Source organism: Oryctolagus cuniculus, chromosome 10, assembly GCF_964237555.1.
Source record: "Oryctolagus cuniculus chromosome 10, mOryCun1.1, whole genome shotgun sequence".
In the NCBI taxonomy this organism is placed as follows: Eukaryota; Metazoa; Chordata; class Mammalia; order Lagomorpha; family Leporidae; genus Oryctolagus; species Oryctolagus cuniculus.
The window spans coordinates 103,329,881-103,349,025 of NC_091441.1; the positions used below are offsets into that span (position 1 = coordinate 103,329,881).

Genomic DNA, 19,145 nt, shown 5'->3' on the forward strand with positions numbered 1-19,145 from the left:
TGGGCTGGAAGGTGCCTCTTGCTGGCTCCACTCAAACTTGTACATTTTGTTTTATTTTTTAAAAAACGACAAGCTCTTGGAGACTGCTGGCTTCAGCCTTTTTTTCCCCTCTGCTTGGGCTTTGGAGGTGACCAGAATGTCACTGTGTCCTCCTACAGAGTCACGACTTAGCTGTCACACAGAAGTTAGCCAGAAAGACCGCTTGTTCTTAGAAGGGTCTAGAGGTGTCGTTTTTTTGCTTTAGAAAAGTATTAATTAATTTTATTTCATTTATTATTAATTAACTTATGTTGTTTGAAAGGCAGAGTGACAGGGAGAGGGAGCGATCTTCCATCTCCTGGTTCACTTCCCTGTTGGCCACAACTGTCTGATCTGGGCCAGGCTGAAGCTAGGAGCCAGGAAGTCCACCTTGGTCTCCTATGTGGGCGGCAGAAACCCAAGAACTTGGGCCATGGTTTCCTTCCTCGCAGGTACATAGTGGGAACCTGCCTGGCTTGGAGGTGGAGGCTGGCCTCTCTCCTGGGCACTCTGACGGGGGCTGTGGGCATCCCAGGCAGTGACAAGTAGTGACCCACTGTGCCACAGCACCAGCCCCAAAGTGACGTCTAGTGTTTGAGTTCAAGATCACTGAACAACAGAACAGCAGTTTTATTTCTTCAGGGGTGCGGGTTTCTGGTCTGGGTCCGAGCAGCCGCAGCGGTAGCTGGCCCCGTCCGTCACGTCTCTTTCTGAACGCCTGCCTTGGCCCTGCTGTGTTCTTAGGCTGTGGGAGATACACGGTGAACAGCACAGGCGGAACCCCCTGCTTTCCTGGGGCCAACAGTTGAGTAGAGAAGGCAGGAAATAGGCAGTGAGTGAGCAAACAGTGGAGAGAGAAATACAGTGGAGGCGGGACCAGAGGCGCAGGGCTGAGGTGGCCAGGGGACTCTGGGAGGCGTCGTCCCCAAGGCTGACAGCCCAGGAGCAGAGCGTGGAGGGCGAGCTGTGTGTGCTGCCGGGGCAGCATTGCTGGGTTTCCCGCCTGCCTGGGCACGGCTCTCGGAAGGCACTGCCCGGCCTTCTGTGTGTGCCACCGTGTGCCCAGCAGACGGGACCTTGGCCTTTGGTTTATCGTGCCCACCTTTCTCCTCTGTGCTGGACACCTGCTGGGTTTCCTGGATGGTTTGGTGTGCAGGGTGCCCCTGGATCCTCCCCTCTTGCAGGGGTGGAGGGGAAGGAGGGCAGGGGTGGGGGGGAGGCCCAGGAGAGGGCCGCCATGGCCCTGTCTCAGGCAGGTGAGAGCTGTGTTCTGGTAATAGCTGCCAACCATGTGGTGCCTGTGCTGTGCCTGGTGGTTAGGTTTGGTGCTCTGTGGGCATTGTTGTCATGAAACCCACACAGAGGCCTCCGAGATAGGTCCAGGGACATTCTGCTGCTTGTCATTGAGAAACTGAGGCCCAAGAGTGTGAGTGACTTGCTGAGGGTCACCAGCTTCCTCCTACTCCAACCCCGCACTGTGGCGCTGGGGGGTCTCCCCGGTCAGAGTGGCTGCCTTCTTTCTGCCTGATCCTCCAGGTTCAGCACCCCCTTCCCCCGCCCCAGGTGGCTTCAGGGGCCCCCAGCCCTTCTTCCCCCACACTCAGGATCCCGAACTCCTGTGTCCTGTGTGCCCTCTCTGGCTGCTGTCGGTGGGGCTGGGTGGTCACTGCCAAAGCTGCCCCAGCGGAGAGGGGGCTCCTCCAGACCTGTCAGGCCCTGGAGGGGGTAGGGAGGTGAGAATAAGTAAGTGCCAGGGTCTGCTTTGCCCAGTAGGTGGCCGGCTGTGCCCGTTTCCCGCCCACAGCAGGAGAGGAGGTGGTTGGCTGTCTTGCGTCTGCCTGTCTTTGGTGGACCATCCGGGGCTGTAGAAACAGTGGCTGACCTGCCTTAGCCCAGGCACCCGACGACAGGCACGGCTCTCCTGGGAACAGCTCTACCTGGACCAGCGGGCCGCATTTTACTGGCAGGACCCCTGGGAGAGGTGAGCAGTCCGGTGGGACGGGGCAGCGTCCTCCGGGCTCCCTCCCTGCTGACCGTCCTATAGAAGATGCCGCTGCTGGTCCTCATGACCCCTCACACACTGCTCATCTGACTCCATCCTGGAACTGTGTGGGGCTGGGTGGGGAAGTGGAGCATTTTGCACAGCTAAGGAAGCAACCTGGGTGGATCCTCTAACAGAGCGGCCCCTCCCGAGGTCCCGGACAGCTGTCTGTCCGCAGCCCTGAGGTCCCAGCTGACCACACGCCAGGCAGAAGTGGCAGAAGCACCTCCGCCATCTGGCTCTGTCCAGTATCTGTCCAGATTCTGGCAGACCGGATGTGGATTCCACCAAAACGCCTTCTGGAGACCTTGTGCCGTAATCTGGCCTGGTGGAAGACACGCAAGGTGCATTTCTGATCTTTCAGGCAGCTTTTGTGGATGACACCCCAGATGCTGACTCTGCCTGTCCAGCCCTGCAGGTGCACGTGCCCAGCCTGTGTGTGCATTTCCAGGAAGGCATGCGTGTTGAACGTTTTCCCGGCATGTAATGTGTAGATGTTCCACGTCCAGGCGGAACCATCAGCCAGGAAGGCCCCTTGGGCTGCCTTCCATTCGGCCTCACCTCCAGGGTTCTGACCTCTCGCCTGGAACGAGTCCGAGCGACTGTGTGATCAAAGGAACTTTGGAAACTGAGATTTTTGAAAACAACAGGTCTTGGGATGAGTGGTGACCACAGGGTGATCTGAATGAACAAGGCTGGCAAGTCCCGGGCGTCAGGGCAGGGCCAGCTCCCCTGCGGGACCCCCTCCGTGGCAGTGGTAGCTCCCTTGTGGGTGTGGTCAGTGGTCAGGGCTCAGACTGTGCTTGGTCCTCTGTGTTCCCTGAGGGGCTGTGACTTCATCCCATGCTTCAGGCCCTCCCCTGCCACCAGCCCTCTCTACGAGGGGGGAAGGGTGATGAGTCAACCCCCAGCCCTCATTCAGAGAGGTTCATGTCCTCACAGGCGGGTCACGTCCCCGCTGTGCCCTGGACGGTCAGGTCAGGCCCTCACCCTTCTCCCTCCCCGGGCTCCCGGACCATGCCTCTCCCTGCTGTTGGCTGTACCTGTCGAGTCCCTTCCCACATAGGTCCCTGCTGTCCCCAGCCTGGGTCCTTCAGGCCTGTGCAGTGCGGCCCTGTGTGCTGACCCCGCCAGAGTTTCCCACGGTGCCCGCCTGTCCCAGCACGCTCTCTCCCTGGGGTCCCCCTCCTTGGGGTGGGATGTTTCTGCACTGTGCCTCTGTGACCAGGAAAGAACGCCTTGTTTTTTCCATCCTGTCTTCCTGCTCTTTCCACGGAGAAGGCCAGGCAGGCAGCCTTCTGATTGGCCATTCTCGCCAGAGGCTTCAGGAAAGCGCTGTTTCTTTACGTCTGTTGATTTGTGACTTCCATGTAGGGACACACTTGGGTGTCAGGGAGCCAGGTGGCCTGGGCGCCGTCCTGGCCTAAGGGCCTGGGCAGCGGGGGGTGGGCGGTGGCCTAGTGCCCCACCTGCTCCCAGAAACTTTGGTTTTGGTTACATTTTCAATGGCATGTGGCAGTCGGTTTTACTTGAGATAGTCAGGAAATGCTGTTTAAAGAGGACTCCCGACTCTCACATGCCTGCCACCTGCAGAAGTCGTAATCTGTAGCACAGCAGGTTGGGCTGCTGCCTGCAGTGGGGAAATCCCATGTGGGCACCAGTTCGAGTCCTGGCTGCCCCACTTCTGATCCAGCTGCCTCTCAATGCGCCTGGGAAAGCAGCGGAAGGTGGCCCAAATGCTTGGGTCCTGGTCCTCATGCTGGAGACCAAGAAGAAATTCCTGACTCCTGGCTTTGGTCTGGCCCAGCCCCAGCTTTTGAGCCCATTTGAGGGGTGAACCAGTGGATGGAAGGTCTCTCCCTCCTCTCTCTCTCTCTCTCTCTCTCTCTGTAATTCTGCCTTTCAAATAAATCTTTCATTCTTTAAAATCATGATCATCGTTAACATTTTCTATAGAAAGTTTATTGTACAAAGCAGTGGCAGAGCCGATTGGTAATGCAGAGTGTAGCGTGTGCTGAGGTCCTGGGGTCTCTGGCTAAATGCAGATCCATTGTCTGAGCTGGAGGCCCTTGCGCTCTGAAGGTTAGGGTGAGATTAGAAAAGGTGAGCCTGGCATGGCCAGCCGCCGGAGTTGCGTGGTCACCGGCCCGCGGGCCTTTGGAAGCTGTTCTCATTGACCTTGGCATCCTTGACAGGGGCACAGCTTTGTGGTGCTCACTGTCCTTGTTGGCTTTTTATCTGAACTTCAGAGACAGCCATCTCTCATCGCTGGTTCACTCCCCAAATGGTCACAGTGGCCGAGGTTGGCCCAGACTGAAGCCAGGAACCTGAAACTCAAAGTGGATATCCCATGAGGGAAGGCAGGGACCCAGCCACTTGAGCCTTTGCCGTGGCCTCCCAGGGGTGTGCATCGGCAGGAGCTGGAAGTGGGATTGAGCCAGGGCTTCATCCCAGGTGTCCAAAGTGGTGTCTTTATTTCCAGGCCAGATGCCCAACCCCCTCCACGCCCTTGCTTTTGCCAGCATGTCCCTGATCTCCTCCATGGGCTCTGTGCTGCCCTGGGCATTGCTGGGCCTCAGGCTTGCTCCTCTGACACAGGACAGTGGCCCTCATGGCCCAGCGCTGTCTGGACCAGTCTTTTCTGTCTGTGTCCCTGTGCCCCACATCGTGTCGGCTAGTGGGGCAACGAAAGGGAGGGACAAAGTATATATATACATATATATATAAATAAAGCATATAAATATATATAAATATATACTTATATATATACTTTATATATATAATATATATAATCTCTCTCTCTCTCTCTCTCTATATATATATATAAAAACCCACGATTTATTTATTTATTTGGAAGGCAGAGTTACAGAGATCTTCTGCTTACTGGTTCACTCCTCAAATGCCTGCAACACACAGGGCTGGGTCTGGCTGAAGCCAAGAGCCAGGAACTTCATCTGAGTCCCTGACGTGGCTTTCCCAGGCGCTTCAACAGGTTACCTGGATTGGAAGTGGAGCCACCAGGACTTGGCTAGGTGCCCTTATGGGATGCCCGTGTTGCAGGTGGCAGCTTAACCCGCTATGCCACAACCCCAGCCCCAAGGAGAAGGGTTTTTAGCAGGGGTTGTGGCTCCGAGATGGTTTGGCAAGACTTGTCAAGCGTTTAGCAGACTGCCAGATACTTTTCTAAGCACCCTAAGTGTGTTAACTCGTTAAGTCCTCCCAGTAACCCTGTTTCATTATTGCCATCTTACAGACAGGCAAACTGGAGGCACATAGACCCCAACTAACCTGGCCAGTATATTTATGAAATGGCTTTGCTGAGTCCGGCTACTGAGCTGGAGCCCTTGACCACTGTGCTGTGCCGCCTGTTGGCGCCAGGATGTGCTGTGGCTTCTTGACAAAGGGAACTTTAGGGCTCATGAGCTCAGAGCCGAGGCCTCCCCGCTGCCCTGTTGGAGCCAGGGCCCCAGTGGGAACCACAAAGAAGGCAAGGTGTGGGGGTCCCTGGGCTGGCCAGAGGAGCCGGACCCCACTGTGGTAAATCCAGGTGGCATGTGGGTTCCTCTTCTGTGCTGCCCAATGTGCGTTCCTCCCTGTAGGGCACTGATAGGCTGTGGAGGCTGAGCAGGCCAGGTCTGTGGGGTGCTTGTGTGTCACCCCTAGTGCTGTAGACTGGATAGGGTGTCCCAGCGCACACGTCTCTGGAGTGGCGGGGATGCCGCCTTCTGAGCATGGGCAGCAACCCCAGGCCACATGCAGAGGCTCTGATGGGGGTAGGGAACGTCTGAGTCTCGGGAAATTATTTGGTCCGGCCCTGCAACCACAGGTGGAACTGAAAAGTCAGAGCAGTCTACAGCAGGCCGATCGGTAAGCTGATAATTTCGTATGGCCTGCCTGCCAGTGATGGTAAAAATACCCACATGGCCCTCGGCAGATAAAGGGTTCCCCATACCTGCCTTGAAAATGGGGCAGAAGCCTCGCCTGAAGACAAAACGGGTCACCCGAGTCGCCAAAGGTGCGTCAAGGTGGGGCCGTGCCAGCCGGCAGGGGTTTATCTGTGCTCCAGGGTTTGCTTTTCCCTTTCCCCCTCCCAGGGAAGCTCCCGGACACGGGCACTCAGGGTCAGCCTGGAAGGCAGCGGACTTTCTGCTCAAGCCTCTCAAAGGGAGTGGGGATGATCCACAGCCAGGTTATTTTTAAGCTCTGGGAGCTGTGAGTGTAGACTTGGCCAAGTTCCTTCCTCATCTTTCTTGTGTGTGACTCATCTCTGGGTCCCAGGAGAGTGAGGACGGGTTACTCCCGGATACTGGAAGCTGCCAGGGAGGATATCAGAGGCCACGAGTTCCCTCCCCCTAAACATGTATTTATAACACGTAGAAAGTTCTGGAAGCTTCTCTGTCACTCAGAGGGGGGGAATGTCAGTTTAGCGTGGGTTGGCCCTGCCAGCCTGCTCTGGGAGGTGTGATGAGCAAGGTCCTTAGAGGATCTGATGGGCACAGCCCCTCTTAAAATGCAGGCTCTGAGTCAGGGGTGGACACGTGGCCCTGCAGGCCCTGGGCTGGACAGCACATGTAAGTCATTTCAGAAGATAGGTCAGAGGGTGTGTGTCCAGGGTGGTGAGTAAGAGGCTGCGTGGGCTGCCTGCGTCCCACAGCGGGGGGCCCGGGTTTGAGTCCCAGGCTCATTCCTGCTTCCAGCTTCCTGCTCATGTGCACCCAGGGACGTAGCCAGCAATGGTGCAAGCACTTATGTCCCTGCCGCTCAGCGTACGAGACCTGGATTGAGTTTTGGGCTCCTGGCTTCAGCCCAGCTCAGCCCTGGCCGTTGGAGGTATATGGGGAGTGAGCTAGAAAATAGATCTATTTCTCTCTTTCAAAAAAAACCAAAAAAACAAACAAAGAATAATAAAGAAGAAAAGTCAGTAGCAGTTTTGTCCTCTGTTGCCCACAGCCCCCTTCTGGCCATCACAGTGGCTTCCCTGTTCTCCTGAGCTGCTCGTCAGCTGGGTTTTTGGATTTCCTCTTGGCAGGGTGCAACACATTGTGGCCATGTTTGCTCACATGATGGTCAGGGCTGGCCTGAGGTTTTGCATCCGCTGAAATGTCCCGCCTGTCCCGCCTGTCCCCCCTCCTCACCCCACTTCGCACTGCTTCCCGCTGTTTGCTGAAAACTGTCTCTGCATCACAAAATGCGGGCAGCAGGCCTGGTGGTGCTTGATCTGGCTGTGCCGCTTTGGGCCCCTGGCTTCGCTCTTCTGCCCTTGGTTTCCTTCTGAGGACTGGATGTCCTGTGCTTATTTTAATTCTGTTTCCTTTCCCGTGCTGCAAGCCTCAGAGCTAGCTTGGGATTTGGAGCTGTTGGCTGGGAGAAAGCTCTTGGCCCTGAGGCTGATGGTGGCTGGGGCAGCCCCGTGTGTGTGTGTGTGTGTGTGTGTGTGCGCGCGTGTGCATCAGCTGCACTTGGAAGCTTTCCACGTGCTAGCAGCGAAGCCTGGGTGGGGAGGGTGTGAGAAACATGTGTGCAGTAACAAAGTTTGCTCAGAAGCGAGTGAGGTCACCCTGTGAGCGAGCCCACGTTCACTTAGTGTGTGTTTACTGCAGCTTGCCCTGGGCTGGGCTCTGTGTTGGCAGCAGGGGCGCCAGCTGGGTGAGACGGGGCTCCTATTCCTGGAGCACAAGGAGCCGCCCTGACACTTCTGTAGCTCTGCAGGGCTCCCCTTCCGGGGCTGGCGGGACCTAGCAGAGGAGCTCGTCCCTGGCAGTGCTGGCGGACTTGGCAGGAGTTGCACCGTGGAGTTGGAAGGCATGGGGTCTGAGGAGCGGGTCTGGGCTCCAGACTCTGAACTGGCTGCTGGCCACCTGCAGAGCCCTGCGGCTGATCTGAGGCCGGGTTCCTGAAGCCCTGGGGCAGGCAGACAGGGACTGCTGGAGCGAGATATCCCATTTGATGCTTTGCTCATCACTGCCTGCAAAAGCCAGGGCTGGGCCAGGCTGAAGATGGGAGCCCGGAGCTCCACCCGGCTCTCCCATGTGCATGGCCGGGACCCAGATACTTGAACCATCATCTGCTGTTCTCATTAGCAGGACACAGGACAGGGAGCTGAAGAGCTGGGTCTCCACTGGGCTCTCTGATGTAGGATGTGGGCTTCCCAAGCAGCAACATAACTGCTGCCCCAAACGCCCACCCTGCACGTGATTTCTGAAGGATGTGCCCCCGGGGGAGATTGATGAGGGCGTGGGGGGAGCTGGACAGAGGAGTGCAGGCATCACGGAAGATTGAGGGGGTCTCAGGCAAAGTCATGTGGGGCTGGCTCCTGCCTGATCCCATGGAGAGCTCTCGAGGCCCAGGCATCACGTGGCCTAGGCAGGTCGGACGGGAGTGGGAGATACAGTGGGGGTGCAGGTGGTGCTGTCAAGAGACGACATCCCATTGCGCCAAGTCAGGACTGGAGGAGCTGTGTGTGGGAGTGGGCTCTGGATCTGCCAGCCATGGGTCTGGTGTGACCGTGAGAGCCTGGGCAGCCTGTGCCACAGTCTCCCTATCAGTACCGCGTGCACATGGTGGCTCTCTCTCTCTCTCTCTCTCTCTCTCTCTCTCAGATGTATTTATTTGATTTATTTGAAAGGCAAAATGACTCAGAGAGGCAGAGGAAGCGTCTTCCATCTTCTGGTTCACATCCCCAGATGTCCACAGACAGGGTTATGAGCCAGGCTGAAGCCAGGAACCAGGAACTCCATCCAGATCTCCCATGTGGGTAGCAGGGGCCCAAGCACTTAAGCCATCATCTGCTGCTTGCCAGGCATGTTAGCAGGGAGCTGGATCAGAAGCAGAGGAGCCACGACTGGAATGGGCACTCGGATACGGGGTGTGGGCGTCTCGGGCGGCAGCCTCAGTCGCTGTGCCATAGCGCCCGCCCGCCGTGGTGGCTCTGGGGATGGAACCAGCTGATCCATGTCCAGGGAGCTGGTCGCACGCGGCAGCTGTTCAGCGCTTCCAGAGGCGGCTGGTCTGAGCAGAAATGGAGGCTTGGTATGGAAAAAAGAATGTAAGATGACTCATTAATATTTTTGTATCGGTGCTGCGTTGAAATGAGACTATTTGGGTATCTTGGGCTGAGTAAAATGCGGTGGTAAAGTGAGCCCCTCTTGTTCTGACTGTGCGAGCGTGTTGTCTTCCTGCTGGATGGGGTCGTGCCGCAGGAAGTGCCGACAACAGGGCATGGCACACGACGGTCATGGCTGTGCAGGCTTGTGTTGCCCTGTTCTCAGAAACACCAGAGCGCCGTACCGTGCTGCGCCTGAAAGCCTCGTCCCGTGGGCTTCAACGGAGGCTGTCATTTGGGGAAGGGAGATGGATTTCACGATTGTAGCCAATGATGCAGCCCCGTGCCTGCCGTGCTGTTAGGAAGGGGTGAGGCGTCCTGGGAGAGGAGGAAGCCCTCACATCTGCACAGGGGGCAGGGCGGGGCCGGTGGAGAGTGGCGTTGAGCCAGCTTTCCAGTGCCTCAGAAACGCGGTCAGTGTAGCCAGTCGGGGCAGAATATCCCCAGAGACAGCCCAGGCCCTGGAGGCCCTTAGAGAAGTGAAAGACAGCGCTTCCTGCCTGCTTGTTTGGGATTTGCTCATCCGGGGCCTTGGGCTCACAGGGTGCCTGTGCCCCACCCCTCTGTCAGGGTGTGGGCCTCCCTGGGGGCCTGTGGGCAGGGTGGCCCCGTTAGGGTGGTAGCTGCTGGGGAGCTGTTTGTCTGACCTTGCCTGCTCTCCCGGGATCAGCTCACACAGAGGCCCTTTGTCGCCAGCCGTGGAGGTCCATCTTAGAAGCTGGGAATGGACCCCTGCCCTGCCTGTGGCCATAGCTGCCAGCTCTCTGGGTTGCCCATGCCTGACGGTGGGCGGGTGGGCTGTGGGGAGAGGCAGTCCTGCCCGAGCTGACAGCCAGAGCAAGGAGGTGCGGGTGGGGGTGGGCAGGAGGGAAGGGCGATGCTGAGCAGACCTGCAGGCCTCGAACGCTGCGTGGGTGTTCGCGCGATCTGCAGTCTCCGAGCTGCGTGGTCGGGGCAGTCCCAGTGCCTTCGCTTGTTGGGTCTTTCCCCACCCAGCGCTGGGAGCCATGTGGTATCATTTCTACTGCATTCTGTGGCTCTGAGCACCCACAAGCCCTCACACACCCCCACTTCTTGATGGGAGAGTGTCTAGGAATTTGTGGTTGTGTTCTTAAAAGCTCAAGACGCACACAGCATTGTGTGATTTTGACACGTGCACGCACCCGCGTAAGCCTCGATCTTGTGAAGATGCAGAAAATTCCGTCCCCAGGGAGACCACTGCTCTGATGTGTCTGTTGGCTCGTTTTGCCTGTTCTGAAACTGTGTAAACGGCTTCGTACCGTGTTCATACGCGGGTGAGCCTCGTCACCCGTGGGTTCTGTGTCTGTGAGTCTGCCTGCTTGCTACAATCTCGCACCCGTGGGTGCATACTTGGAGCACTGTGGGCATCTTCCGAGGGCATGCAGGAAACAGCCATGAACGTGAGGCCCCCTGCCCCACCCCCTCCGCCCCCGCCCCGGCTGTGGTCAGACCAGGTGAGCCGCTCTGCCGCTCTGTCTCCTTTCAGTCTGGTGCGGTACACAGGTGTGCTCCTTGTGGTGTGTTTGGTGCTCTGCTTTAGGCATTTCTGTGGTTTTGGTTGGTGTTTCACTATTTAATGTGACCTCCAGCCTTTGCGCCGAGGGCTGCGATGGGCCTTACAGAGAATGTGGGTTTGTTGAGGGTTGAGCTCCAGTGCCCTTGGCTGAGGGCTTAATAAATCAAGGACACATGTTAAATAAGCACCTTTAAACAGAAACACATTAAAAAAAAAAGGAAGGGGGTATTTATTGAGGCTGGCGCTATGGTGCTGCAGGTTAAACAGCTTCCCGTAGTACTGGCATCCCATAGGGGCACTGGTTTAAGTTCTGGCTACTGCACTTCCTATCCAGCTCCCTGCTAATGCGCCTGGGAAAGCAGTGAAAGATGGCCCAAGTGCTTGGGTCCCTGCACTCACTTGGGAGCCTGGATGAAGCTCCTGGCTTCAGCCTGGCCCAGCTTTGGCTGATGTGGCCACTGGGGGAGTGAACCAGCAAATGGAAGATCTCTCTCTCTCTCTTTCCCTCTCTATAACTCTGATTTTTAAATAAATAAATAAATCTTCAAAACAAAACAAAAAGGGTATTTATTGATGAGCGATGGAAACCTTGTGGCAGAGGCTCTCAGAAAACCACGCGCGTGTGTCTGCGGGGAGTGAGACGGTTCATCAGGGCCCAGGTCCATGGGTGCTGTGGAGGGAAACACATTCGTCATCAGTGAGAGTTCCGTCAGACAACGCTGCTCTAGATTAGCATTTTTTAAAAAAGATTTTATTTATTTATTTGAGAGGTAGAGTTACAGACACTGAGAGGGAGAGACAGAGAGAAAGGTCTTCCATCCACTGGTTCACTGCTCAAATGGCCACAACAGCTGGAGCTGCGCTGATCCGAGGCCAGGAGCCAGGAGCTTCTTCTGGGTCTCCCATGCAGGTGCAGGGGCCCAAGCACTTGGGCCACCCTCCACTGCTTTCCCAGGCCACAGCAGAGAGCTGGACTGGAAGAGGAGCAGCCGGGACTAGAATTGGCGCCCATATGGGATGCCAGCACCACACCGCAGGTGGGGGATTAACCTACTGCGCCACAGCGCCGGCTGGTAGAATAGGATTTTGGAAAGTGATGCAGTGTTTATTCACCTCTGCATTGGAGTGTTTGTATGGTTTCCAGTTTTCCACATTTCAGCATCTTAATATTTTAATGAGTACCCTTGCACATTCTTTTCTAACATTTATTTATTTGAAAGAGTGACACAGTGAAGAGAGAGAGAGAGAATTCCTGGCTCCTGGCTCCTGGCTTTGGCCTGGCCCAGCTCTCCTGTTGCAGGCAGTAGGGAAGTGAATCAGTGGATGGAAGATCTCTCTCTTTCTTGCTCTCTCTGTCAAATAAATGAAGACAGGTAAACAATGAGAAAGAAAAGTTATCCAGAGTTAGGTTTCTAATTGACGGTGTACGGTGTACGAGAGCCCTTTCTCCTATACCTCAGGGATGCTGTTATTTTTGGTCTTGGCCAGCTGAGTTACCGGCAGGCGGCTTCACCTCTTGGCGTCTGGTGCCCAGGAAGGTGGGGCCTATTTTTGGTGTGCTGGTTGTCCGTGCTGTTCAGGTTAGCGTGGAGAATGCTCAGTGGCCTGTGTGGAGGGTGGGCATGAAGGAGAGCTGCGGCCCAGAGAAGAGCATGCCAGGGGCTGCGAGGGAAGCTGGCTGGGAGCCGAGGTGGGGTGCAGGGCTTGCTTGGGGATACCTTCCTTTCCTTACTTCTCCCGTTTTGGGGTGTGGGAATGCGGTGCTATGTGTGTGTTTGGCCCAGTGGTTAAGATACCACTTGGGACATCCACAACCCCTATCAGAGTGCCTGGGTTTGAGTCCCAGCTGTACTTCCAATTCTAGCTTCTCGCTGATGTACACCCTGGGAGGCAGCAGGCTCAAGTCATTGGGTCCCTGCTGGGCTCCTGGCTTTGGCCTGGACATCTGGGAAATTGAACAATAGATGAAAGATCTTTGTCTGTCTCCCTGTCTGTCTCTCTGTCCATCTGCCTTTCGAATTTTAAGGAAAATGCACCTGCAGGTGGTCTGGGAGGGTACGCTCAAGCCTGCAGTGATTGGGAAATTGTGTGCGAAGGTTCCTTTCCCACTGCAGTGAATGAGGCCCATGGCGGCTTGTGGGGCCGAGTGTGTGTTAGCAGCAGCTTTAGAGTGAAGCAAGTGGACTGGCGCAATGACCCCCACAGCCCAGAATGGCCGCAAGTACTTCCTTTTGTGGCTTGATGACAGCTTCACCCGTGGGCTCGAGATCTGCCGAGTATGTGGGAAGGGACAGGGGAGGAGAGGTCCGAGTGCCAGGGAGGAGGCAGTGTGCTATGTTTTGTCCACCTGCGTCCCTGGGCCGTCGCTGTGAGGGAGGATCGCCCAGGGAGCCGCAGTCTGGCCCCCAGCATGGCTGCTGTCTCCAGGGAGCTGTGCAGCCAGCCTGGAGCAGTGCTGCTGGGCCCTGTGTGGTACTCAGGAGTCCAGTGCCAGCAGCCCCTGGGGAGGTGTTTTTTTTTTTTTTTTTTGGACAGGCAGAGTTAGACAGTGAGAGAGAGACAGAGAGAAAGGTCTTCCTTCTGTTGGTTCATCCCCCAAATGGCAGCTACGGCTGATCCGAAGTCAGGAGCCAGGTGCCCCCTCCTGGTCTCCCATGCAGGTGCAGGGTCCAAGCACCTGGGCCATCCTCCACTGCACTCCTGGGCCACAGCAGAGAGCTGGACTGGAAGAGGAGCAACCAGAATAGAATCCAGCACCCCAACCGGGACTAGAACCCAGTGTGCTGGCGCTGCAGGTGGAGGATTAGCCCAGTAAGCCCAGTAAGCCCAGTTAGCCGTGGCGCTGGCCAAGATTTATTTTATTTATTTGAAAGGCAGAGTGACACAAGAAGAGAGAGAGAGAGATCTTTCAACTAGTGGTTGACTCTCCAGATGGCTACAACAGCCACGGCTGGGCCAGGCTTAAACTAGGAGCTTGGAACTCTATCCAGGTCTCCCACAGGTGTCCCAGCAGCCCAAGGACTTGGGCTGTCTTCTGCCGCTTTCCCAGGTACATTAGCTGGGAGCTGGATTGAAGTGGAGCAGCCAGGACTCCAACTGGTGCTCCGATACGGGATGCCAGCATCGCAGGCAGCGGCTTAATCTGTCACCAGAGAAGTCGTGGGGTTCTTGTCTTCACAAAAGGAAGAATTCAGGCATGAGACAGAGAGCAAAGTAGCAAGGTTTTATTGGGGACAGGGCCTCTGTCAGAACGGAAGGGATAGAGAGAGAGCACCCGGTCACTCAGACTGGGGGAGAGCAGGGTCACGGGGTTGAATGGAGAGAATACACCTGGACAGGCCAAGCCGGCGGCTCAGCGGAGAGCAGAGGGCTGACTCTCTGTCTTTGTGTAGACTGGGGCTTATAAAGGAAGAGGGGTTCAGCCCGTGAGGATTTTGTTGCCCCCTTGGGTCCTGAGGAGAGAATTCTCCTGGGAACTTTCTGGGGGGCAGGGCTGGGACCACGTGGCAGGTTGCCAGGGTCTGGGCAGGACTTCGAGATGCAGATGCTGGGCTTCTGTAGATGTCATTCTGCTCAGGCCCCTCCGCACACACGCAGGCTGATTTCCAGCTTCCTGCCTAACAGAGCCACTGCGCCACAAACCCACCTGCCCCTCCTGGGGCCTTTCTGTTAGCCTGCAGGGTGGCTAGGGAGGGGACTGTTACCCAGCTCTTCACCCCTCTTTCGGAACCTGTTGATGCCCGGAGCTACCCAGTGCCCAGGTCTGCAGGCTGCTACTGTCCGCAAGGAAGAGCCTTGGTCAAGGTGCACCAGGTGTATCTCATGGTGTGCTCCGGGCAGGTCCAGCCCCTGCCAGCACCCCCACAAACCTTTTTTCTTTTAAAGTATTTGGAATTGTTCATTTTTATTTATTTGAAAGGCAGAGGGAGACACACACACACAGAGAAGCCTTCCATTCACTGATTCAGCCTGAAGCCAGGAGCCCAGAACTCCATGTGGGTCTCCAGCACGGTTGGTAGGGACCCAATCACTTGGACCATCACCTGCTGCCTCTCAGGGTGAGCATCCGCAGAGGCTGGGACTGGAACCCAGGCGTGCTGATGCATATGTATTGCGCTGTTCCAAGCAGCATCTGTCTCTCTCTCTCTCTTTTTTTTAAAGATGTATTTATTGGGGCTGGCGCCGTGGCATAGCTGGTAAAGCCACTGCCTGCAGTGTGGGTATCCCATATGGGCACTGATTTGAGTCCTGGCTGCTCCATTTCCTATCCAGCTCTCTGCTATGGCCTGGGAAAACAGTAGAAGATGGCCCAAGTCCTTGGGCCCCTGCATCTGTGTGGGAGACCCGGAGGAAGCTCCTGGCTCCCGGCTTCAGATTGGCCCAGCTTTGGCCGTTGTGGCCATTTGGAGAGTGGACCAGTGGACGGAAGACCTCTCTCCTTCTCTGCCTCTGCCTCTCTGTAACTCTGACTTTCAAATAAATAAATATTTTTAAAAAAGAAAGAGATGTGTTTATTTATTTGAGAGACAGAGTTATAGACAGAGAGAGGGAGAGACAGAGAGAAGTCATTCATCCACTACTTCACTCCTCAAATGGCCACAATAATCAGAGCTGCACTGATCCAAAGCCAGGAGCCAGGAGCTTCCTGGGTCTCCCACGTGGGTGCAGGGGCCCGAGCACTTGGGCCATCTTCTTCTGCTTTCCCAGGCCATAGCAGAGAGCTGGATCTGAAGAGGAGCAGGTGGGATGTCAGTGCTGCAGGCTGAGGCTTAACCTACTAGGCCACAGTGCCACCACCGTAGCAAACTCCTGATCCTGCCCTCAAACCTTGACGAGGTGTCCTGATCCTTGCCTCAACCCCCTGTCCTGGCTGTGTCCCCCGTGGGACATCCAGGTGGGTGGTGGGGAACGGCTGTGTGAGGCCTCCCCCGCCCCCCAGGAGAGAAGCCTTGGCGGGAGCCGGGAAGGGGGATGAGGGCTACACTCGTTGCAGCCTCCTGGAGTCTTTGACTTAGTGCGTCTTCATCACAGCCGGTGCTGCTGTCACGGTCACCGCCAGGGTTAGCTGTGGACTCAGCTGAAGCCTGGGCAGGAAGGGGGCGGGAATTCTATGCTATTTCTCACGCCAAGGTTGCTTTGCTGGCCTGCTTGTCTGTAGAGCCTATGTCTGCACAGGAGGTCGGAAGGTGCTTGGACTTGTTTTTGGGGGTGTGTGGGAGACAGTTTGCAGTAGTGACTTGGAGTCACTTCCTGTGGAGCTCTGTCCTGGCCAGGCTGGGTTGTCTCTGCATTGAATCCATCGTACACTGGGTCTCTGGTTTCCAAAGAATCTTCCTGGAACCACAGGAGAGGGCCAGGACATTCCAGGAAGCAGAGCGGGCTCCATCCCACCCCAAACCATAGTGGTTTCCCTTTTGTCTGTTACATATATTTGAGGTTCCACTGACACTTATTTTTAGAAAAGTATCTGCCCATTTAAACGGTTTGAAAACCACTGTTGTGCACAGAGAGTCAGGCCCGCCCGATTGAAAGTTACTGTGGAGGCAAAATGGCCGTGAGGATGGCGGTGTCGGCAGCCGTGGTAATGAAGCTTGTTCTCTCCCGGAAAGCTCCTGGAGGGGCCTGTGACATTGCATTGACCCCTTAACCCATGTCACATGGGGCCGGCGCTGTGACTCAGCCGGTTAGAGCCCCGGCCTGCAGCCCCAGCGTCCCCTATGGGCACCGGTTTCAGTCCGGCTGCTCCTCTTCTGATCCAGCTCCCTGCTGGTGCTCCCGGGACAGCAGCGGAGGATGGCCCAAGCGCTTCGGCCCCTGCGCCCACATGGGAGACCTGGAAGAAGCTCCTGGCTCCTGGCTTCAGATCAGCCCAGGTCTGGCCGTTGCGGCCATTTGGGGCGTGAAACAGCAGATAGAAGACCTCTCTGTCTTCCCTCTCTCTGTCTATAACTCTGCCTCTTAAATAAATGAATAAATAAATCATTTTAAAAAAGCGTGTCACATTGGAGCAAATCACAATGTTATTTGTTTGCACTTGATGCCTGCTTTTTCTTCTCTGTCACGTGGAGAACTGTAAAGCATCTGACAGGGCCTACGTTGTGGTGTAGTGAGTTAAGCCACTGCCTGCAGTGCTGGCATCCCGCATGGGTGCTGGTTCGAGTCCTGGCTGCTCCACTTCCAGTCTAGCTCCCTGCTAATGTGCCTGGGAAAGCAGTGGAGGATGGCCCAGGTGCTTGGGACCCTGCACCCACATGGGAGACCCGGATGAAGCTCTGGGCTCCTGGCTTCAGTCTAAGCCCAGTCCTGGCCATTGTGGCCATCTGGGGAGTGAACTGATGGAAGATTTCTCTCCCTCCCCCTCCCCTCCTCTCCCTCTCCCTCTTCCTCCTCTTCCCCCCTCTTTCTCTCATTCCTTGTCTCTGTCTCTGTCACTCTGTTATTATTTGAAATAAATACATCAAAGGCAAATAAATAAATAAAAAGTGTTTTTCAGGATGCAGCATGGTACACTCTTGAATAACATTAGTTATTAGAGAGCAATGCGAGTTAAAAGCACCGTGAGATAGAGCTGCAGTGTGTACCTGGCAGAAGTGGTGGTGCTGAGAAGACCCTCCAAACCAAGTGCCGGAGACACTGGCACTCTAATGTACTGTGGTCTGGGATGGCAAGTGCTAGAACTTCATCAGAACACAGTTGAATTCAATTTAAAAAATTAGTCATACACCTACCGTAAGACTGTCATGCCACTCGTAGGTCTTTACTGAAAAGAAAAATATGTCTGCACACTGTATGTAATTGTTGATAGTGGCTTTATTTGTAGTAGCCAAAGCTAGAAACAACTCATGTGTTGACAGGTGCATGGGTAAGCAGTGGAGTGCCCATGGCAATAAAAAAAGAATAAACTCTCGCTGCACGCAAGGACACGGAGGCGTCTCAAAATAATTATACTGAGTGAAAGAAACCAGATCGACACGAGTCCATGCTTCAGATTCCATTTGTATAAATGTTAGAAAACACGCACTAATCTGTGATGACAGAAAGCAGATCGTGGGTGCCTGCCTGGGGCGGGGCGGGAGGAGGGAGGGGGAGGGACTGAGAAGGGCTGGGGGGCGCGGCGTCTCTGGGGGGTGGTGCATTTGTTCTCCAGCTTCCTGTGGCGGTGATTTCCCAGGTGTGTATGCCGGGTCAGAGCCTGGCAGGTTAAGTACGCGCGTGACAGTTACACCTGAGTGCAGCTCCGCTGGGCGCCATCACTCTGGCTGGAGTTCAGAGAATGCATGTCGAGTCGCAGGGAGCAGATCCCTCTTCCCCTCGGGTTTGAGCCTGGACTGTCCTGTGTGCTGACGGCTTCCTGTTTCCTCTGCTGGCACCGTCTCTTCAATCCTGTGGGTGCAGGACTTTTTTTTTTTTTTTTCTCATGGAGCCTATCTCCCTGAGCCCGGTGCACCAGGGGAGACGGGATGGATCACCAGCCTGCAGGTGCAGGGCCAGGGTGCTGCCTGGGCCTGGCTGAGGGACAGAGAAGGGTTTGGGAGAGGGAGTGAATGGGCTCCCTACCCATCTAAGGGTGGTCAGCTGCAGTGGCCTGGCTGAAGGGCAGGGGAACTGAGGGTCGCCTCTTTGTCTGGGAGGGGCCTTGTGGTTGGGCTCCCCGGCAGGAGGGGCTGCTGTGTGTGTGTGTGTGTTGAGGGGGCAGGGCCTAGGTGAGTGCTAGGGGGTCCAGGACAGAGCTGGGTCTAAATCCCTAGCAGGCCATGTGTTTGGGAGCCCCAGGTGGGAGTAGGGGGCCCTGGCGGTGGCAGGAGTATCCCCAGCTGCGAGTCAGGTGCAGATAGCAGAACCTTTCAGACAGAACCGGGGCTCCAATTCTGGTCTCAGACCTTCCAGCTGTGCAACCATCGGCACCTTCCTGGACAGGACCATCCCAGAGCTTGGTGTTAGAGCGGGGACGGCGGCAGCCGGGGTCTGGCCGTGGCAGCCGCCTTAGTCCCTACGTGATGAACTTCACATTGTTTGATTTTTCCCCCTTGCCTTTTCTGTGCACTTACCATGTGTCCCAAGGACGCCTTGTTTTCCTGCCGACTCGGCTTCTTATGGGGCCTTCCGTACCCGGGGACCCCACGGCTTCCAGCACACATGGCTTCCTTCCTCGCTTTGTGTCCACGCTCGCGGGTCCGAGTGGTGAGAAGGGTGTCAGAGGCGGACGGGCTCAGGCTCGGAACAGGGAGCGTGGCAGGGAGGCTAAAGCCCCCCCCACACCCCCCAGGAGGAAGCCAGAGGAGAGCATTGCCGAGCAGGGTCCCGAGAGCCGGGAGGAAGGCCTGCATGGAGAGATAAAGTAGCAGGAAGTACGGGGAAGCCTGGGCCGTGCCGGGCGCGCGCCGGCAGACGCTGGCCATCCTGCAGTGCTTTAGGAGCGGGGTGGGAGGGGCTGTCCAGTTTTCTTT

The 19,145-nt window shown here is 56.1% G+C and overlaps 1 protein-coding gene and 1 long non-coding RNA gene across 2 annotated transcripts in view; one reads left to right on the forward strand and one right to left on the reverse strand.

Annotated features, from left to right (window-relative positions):
• The window catches only part of LIMD1 (LIM domain containing 1), a 58,689-nt gene that overhangs the window by 2,902 nt on the left and 36,642 nt on the right, over window positions 1–19,145 (forward strand). The window lies entirely within an intron of this gene.
• On the reverse strand, window positions 17,491–19,051 carry LOC103349203 (uncharacterized). Its single transcript, XR_517425.4, has 2 exons — window positions 18,747–19,051; window positions 17,491–18,081 (listed from the first exon to the last, which is right to left on the reverse strand). It is a non-coding gene; the product is annotated as an uncharacterized lncRNA (long non-coding RNA).